This window comes from Hyalella azteca, unplaced genomic scaffold (genome assembly GCF_000764305.2).
Source record: "Hyalella azteca isolate HAZT.00-mixed unplaced genomic scaffold, Hazt_2.0.2 contig15387, whole genome shotgun sequence".
Taxonomy (NCBI): domain Eukaryota; kingdom Metazoa; phylum Arthropoda; class Malacostraca; order Amphipoda; family Hyalellidae; genus Hyalella; species Hyalella azteca.
The window spans coordinates 299,367-305,758 of NW_025945243.1; positions in this window are offsets into that span (position 1 = coordinate 299,367).

Genomic DNA, 6,392 nt, shown 5'->3' on the forward strand with positions numbered 1-6,392 from the left:
ATTTTTCAGATGAATTTTGCACTTACATTCTAAAGTGTATAATATTACGACACACTAGAGCGCAAAATTTATGAAGAAGTTTGGGCCCAAGTTCAGCAAGCTGCATGATCAGTGCAGCCAGGTCTTTATTGTTCATTGTTCCCCTAAGGACTTCATAAAATACAAGAGCCGAGAGTGATCATCCCCTGCAGTAACGTGTGTAGGGCTGCAGCGCTCAACACTTATTGCATATCTCTAATAAACTTTGAATAAAATTCAAGTTCACGGTCCTTTGTTGTCGGCTAACGAGTGACCAGCCCTTGAAGCATCTTCGGTGTGACACCGAGCATCGACCGTGACGGATTCAGCATCTGGCAACAAGATTAAATTTTTTATTGAGACTTTAAATCGTCAATTAGAATTGAAACTGTGATCATCCCACTAGGGATGATAACAGATCTAGGCTCTGCGTCGGTAACAAGAAGCGATAGTGTGTACAATAATAAAAAATAAATATTGTGTCTAATGAATGCTAGGAAAAAATGGAACGACACATGAAATTGTGGAACAATAGTAGCATGTGGGCAATTCAAATTACAAGCCACAATTATAATACACTCAATAAACATTGACCGTGAATTTCATGTTGAAGCGCATGAAATGTCTGATGTTAGGAAGCACAACGAACTCCCTAAAACGTCTGCAATCCAGCCACGCATGGTCGAATAAAAAAGTGTTTTAGTCGACTAAAATGTTAATTAAAAGATATTTTAGTGAATAAATAAAGGCCGAAAGTAAAATAAAATTAGAAGGATATTCACTGACCATGCTTATTGATTGCATTGTGTATAATTGTGGCTTGTAATTTGAATTGACCACAGGCCAATATTGTTCTACTATTTTATGTGCCGCTTCATTTTTTCCCAGCGACCACTGGACGCAACTTTTCTCTTCATTATTGCACACGCTAGCGCTTCATTTTACCGACGAATTCTTAAAAAAACTCTACACTTTTTTTACTTTATTTCAAATTGCCTTATGAAAGAAAACCTAATATGTAAGTAAGTGTACGTATATAGGTAACTAATGGGAGCTTAATAAGCAGATGAAATTATAAATATTTTAGTAATGGTGCCGCAATTATTTTACATTGCCACATTCGACGCTTACCTGATCCAATTGGTCTTTTTTTTTACACCGCCACCATCCATCCTATATAAATAACGACCGCAAAAAATGTCGTTGACATGCAGCAAGACCATAAATGTATGGGGTCGCTCACCGATAATAAAATACCTTTTGCAGTGATTTAAGACACAGCCTGACATTAGGATTTTGAAAAACATGCTCAGAATTTCAGATTAATTCGGAGCTAATTTATTCTAAATAACTAAATAACTTGTAATCTGCCGTACGCCATTTTCCGATCCTGGTCTCAGATATCGTGCTACTTTATTGAAGTTGTTTATGAGACTCGGGCATCAGACAAGTATAACTTCAGGATTATAGTGCAGCATGGATTCTTATTTTGAAAAATTTACACCTGTGCAGAAAAAAAAATATCATTACATATTTTACACTTTGCGTTATCGTCAAAGTGAGATCATAAAATATCAAATTGAACACCTTCTTGGAATCGATATTGTGCAGCTGAGGCACAGTGAACACAACACCATCCACATGTTTTCGCCATACAGCTGCCCTTTGACTTCAATTATGGTCTCCATCATTTGATCTTTTAAATACAGCTGCTAAAAATCGTCGTAGCTCAATAGGATTTGAGTGAGTCATTGCACGGTGGGACGCTTCCAGACAAATGCAATAGTAGAAGCACAATTTTAAAATGCAAATAACTAAATTTTTTTCGTCAATTTGTCCATCCATGGTGCTTGATAATTTTTATCTTCATGTGTCAAAAATTAAAAGTATATTATATTACTCCATAGACGATTTTTTCTAATTCGGTACAAAATGAAACTCAGAGAATGTAGACTGCATGCAAATATGACTTTTACGCAGTATACGGACGTCTTTATAACTCATAGCAGTGTGGTCGATGACTGAGTTCTTAATTACTAACGTGAAATGAATGTTCCTAAAAATTTAATGAGCTTACTTCACTGAAACATGTTTATTTTAATCCGTAGACTTAAACAAATTTAACAGCGCTTCAAAATGTGTTTATCATTGATTAAACATTTTGTTCAATAAATAATGACGTTAATTTCTTCCACGTGACAATGTCCAAACTATGTAACTAATGCAATTGTTTAATTAAATACTGCACGAAGAGTGATTTCTCTTGCATGAAAACGAATCTCATCAATGCCTATGAGGTCGATATTGAAGTGAGAAGGGAATCTGAAAAAAATAGTCTATGTGTTCATGACTTTAAAATATAAATATGGTTTTCGCGGTAAGGTGTAAATTGGGTAACGGTTTTGCACCACGTCGGCGGCTTTCGTTGCAGGGGGGAACCGGTTGCGTTCATCTGAAGTATATAGGCGCATCAAGTTCATTGTCGCGCAGGAACCCGCAAAAGTGTCGTGTCGCAGCATTCCTGAGGGTTACTCTGTCTCTGGTCTTTAATCTGAAGGCATAAATACCCATACGTAAATCTGACTGTCTTATTTTACTCCGATAAACATTTTTTTTAATTTATATGCATGATTTTTACTACTAAAAACTCATCTCACAAGTCATAGAATAAAAAAGAATGTGGTCTACGTGGCTAACACGTTTTACATAATTAAGAATGGTATCGGGCAGTGCATGTCCGAGTAATGTTGGTATAAAGAAAATAGTGGGGGAAAATAAGGCAGATGCCTTCTCTTCCAAATTTTTCCTGGTTTGATCATAGAGTTATTTTCATTGTTTTTACGCCTGTATAATATCTATACAACAAATATTTCATTACGTGTATTGTTTTGTAGTATATTAACAAATATTCTAGACAACTTCTCATGACGAAATAGAAAAAAAATCGTTATAATTTCAGATTTAATAACGCGAACTGATCATAATATTGGTAGACAGTTGCTCATTCCGAACGAGAGTTGTTAATCTCGCATTAGTTTTAGCTTACAATAGTCCGGATGTGTTCAACGTTATGTTGGCTGTGGGATGGTTGAATAACCGCTGTAGATACCAAAGCATTTGTCTGGCAAGTCAGCGGCCACTGCGCTAAATTGCACTGGGCCTGAAATTCGCCCTAACAATGAAGGTGGCCTCAAATGCACCCGAAAATTCAGATATAAGAGAATTATTATTATGGAATTCATCTCATGATCGTTATAAAGAAATCCTGAGCTATGTTTCTACCAGTTATCGTGTCCTACGTTATCGTCTGCCCAAATTTGCACACACGCTGAATTCGTGGATTTCCATAATCTGGGAGAAATAATGATTTAAAATTAATGCTCAGCAGGAGATTATTTAATTAGTTGTTGAATACTCTGGTTAGCAGATGGACGAGGGAAGCGCAACATTTAGTGTTCCTTACATAATTAAGCTTTTAATGCTATACATGTCCTGAAAGATAAAAAACCCCGACAGTTATTTCCCGACAATTCTTGATATCACAGACGATTTATTAGAGCACAATGGAGTTAACAATTAATTAAGACACAAATTGAAGCTCAAACTTTTACTTCTGTACAGCAGGATCGACTCAAATATAAAATATAAAACTGCGTTTTTTCTACGAATATTTCAAAAGATTTACTACCACCAGTAGAAGATATTTGAATTTCGAAATTAAACGGCAACTAAATTCTTCGAAGACATCTATTCGCATAATCTCATGGACCTCTCTCATGCTAATAAATTAAAAAAGCCTGTTACCTCTGGTGGCAGTACCACCTATCTTGCCATCCCATCAAAACCAAGAAAAAAATTCATTTGAAACCGAAACCATTTATATTAGAAACCAAATAATGGAAACTTGCTACGGATTAAAAAATTAATGTTCGGCATAAAGTGCGAGACAATAACCTTTCTCTACAGTTTTATTGGGAGAAGCACGAGATGATTGCAAACTTAGTAGCTAATGAGACTGCAGACGAGAATTCATGTTCGGCTCCAGCAACAGGCTACAACTCAAGCTAAGTTACTGCAGTGAGCGGATATAGAGGATAGGTCTGCACAACCCGTTTGAGCGTTAGGACAATGCAGGTCCTACATTCTAGTCAGGACAGCAACCTCGGGATATGCCCAGGTAACGGTTAAAAGCTTCAGGACATGGCCACTTTTTGGTTCATAAAGCGGGCCTTGCACTGTCCTGCGATAAGTTCAGTAAAGAACGATCGTGAATCATGTCGGAAACTGCTGCGCGCGTGGATGCTGCATCATATGAGAGCTTCCAGCTAATGGAGCCCTACAGGCTACAGATCATATGAATTCGCCTCACTTTTCTCTCTCGACGTCTCAAGAGCCGCCAGTTCGAATTAAGTGAATTATACAACAACAACAAAAAAATAACAACATCGACAGTAGAAACTGGAGGACGAACAATGCCAAACCAAAGTTGAGCGAACTCTCAGATTAGCGGTTTAAGATGCGTTTCTCATTAACAAAAGCTAACAATCATAACACTAAAATTTAGTATTATTGTGTTGAAGAGTGGAAAGTAATTCAAGATAATTATTTAAAGCTACGTTTTCATTGGCGATAATTAGAGAAATTTGTGCAACATTAATATGGATAGAGTTATCCTACAATTAACCGCAGGCTTATATATTCAATAGCAACTCAGGAAAATCACCAGAAGGTTGCTTACGCCACTCGAGAGCTGTAGTTGTGAGGCAGCGACCGGTTGGATCAAACTTGCATTCGATATCATCATGAGAAACAGTTACTGCCACAAGTGTCAAGATTATTATCTATACAAAATATTGGTGGTTGATAAATGGATTCAACCTAAGTAAATTAGCCATAAATGTTATTAATTACAACATCCGTCTAGCTTGCGCGATCATATGTTACCATATAATTGAAGAAACTTGGGGCCTAAAACCTCGCGCCCATTGACCAATGTCTGGTGACCATTGTGCATGAGGTAGTTGCCTCGAGAGCAGACTCCAACAAAAACATAATATCTGTATTCGTCTGCTTTTTCGTCTATGGGGCTTAGGCCATTTGCTCCTTACTGAAATGATAAGAAGTCAGTCATAGGTCTCATACAAACTAAGCAGCAAGATCGTGGAAATTCAGGCAAGCCGTTTTTCAGCCCCGTCTCCAGAAATATAATCGTTAATTACTTTTTAACGCAATTGTCAATCACGACAACGATGCCACGCATTCAAATAGTAACTAAAAACTATGTTCGCGCAGAAAAATATCAAGTCATATAAGACGGAAACTCCTACAGACATCGTGGAAATAATTCTACAAGAGTTAATTCTACTTGTCCCCACAGAACTTAAAAGACATCAATGCTAGAGCATTGATTCCCTAGCTATCTACTTCTCCCCACAGAACTTAATAGATATCAATGTTGGAGCATTGGTTCCCTAGCTACGCGATGACACATCGGGTGGTACGAGAATACTTTTGGGACATGAACGATTTACGTCAGTTACGTTTTACCTCTCAAAAACGATTACTGCCTGACACAACATAATCTGAAAATTTACAACGATTGCCACACGCCACTCATCTGTCACAGTAGCCCACCATTAAATTCTAACAGTACATTGAATCAACCTGATGATTATTAACGCATCCAGTAAATGGCAGGTCTCAGGTGGTTCTTAGCAGCCGTACAAAACTTTCAGCGGCACTCGATATTATCTTTCAGATCTCAGTCGTTTAGCTCTTCTGAATTTAAGAAAGTTTAACGATGGTGAAGGCGGCTACCAAGGTTCCAAGATCGTTTTCGAGCATTAAAATATTCATTGTAAATGAAATCACAATAGGATGCCCCTGTTCGTTGATGGCTTTGGCATCAATATTCCTCAAGGCAGAAATGCCAAAAAGTACAAGAACTGCTATCGAACGCATGTATTTAACATAACAGTGTTTTCTTGAGGCATTCACTCAGGTTTGAATCGGGTGCTTGCAACGTGGCATGGGCTTTGGCTCATGTTGGAATAATTTGGTTCGATCAGCTTATCGAATATGCTGTTTGAGGCAACTTCACATCTAATATCATGGTTTACGACGTTCGTTTAAACTTTAACTGCAATCAAGCTTTCTCGAGAAATGCAGAATAAATCGCTGTACGTGCAACAGCCGATGGCAAATTATCCATAAATTTACTCAGCGGAAAACATTACTAAAATATGGAAAACCGATGGAAAACATTTGAAATCTCCATTGTCGTCCGTAATATGCCGATAAAAACGTACACTTCGACCTAACTAACATTTGTTTAACCAGTTCACGTAGCGCCATTCCCTCGTTAGTCATTTATC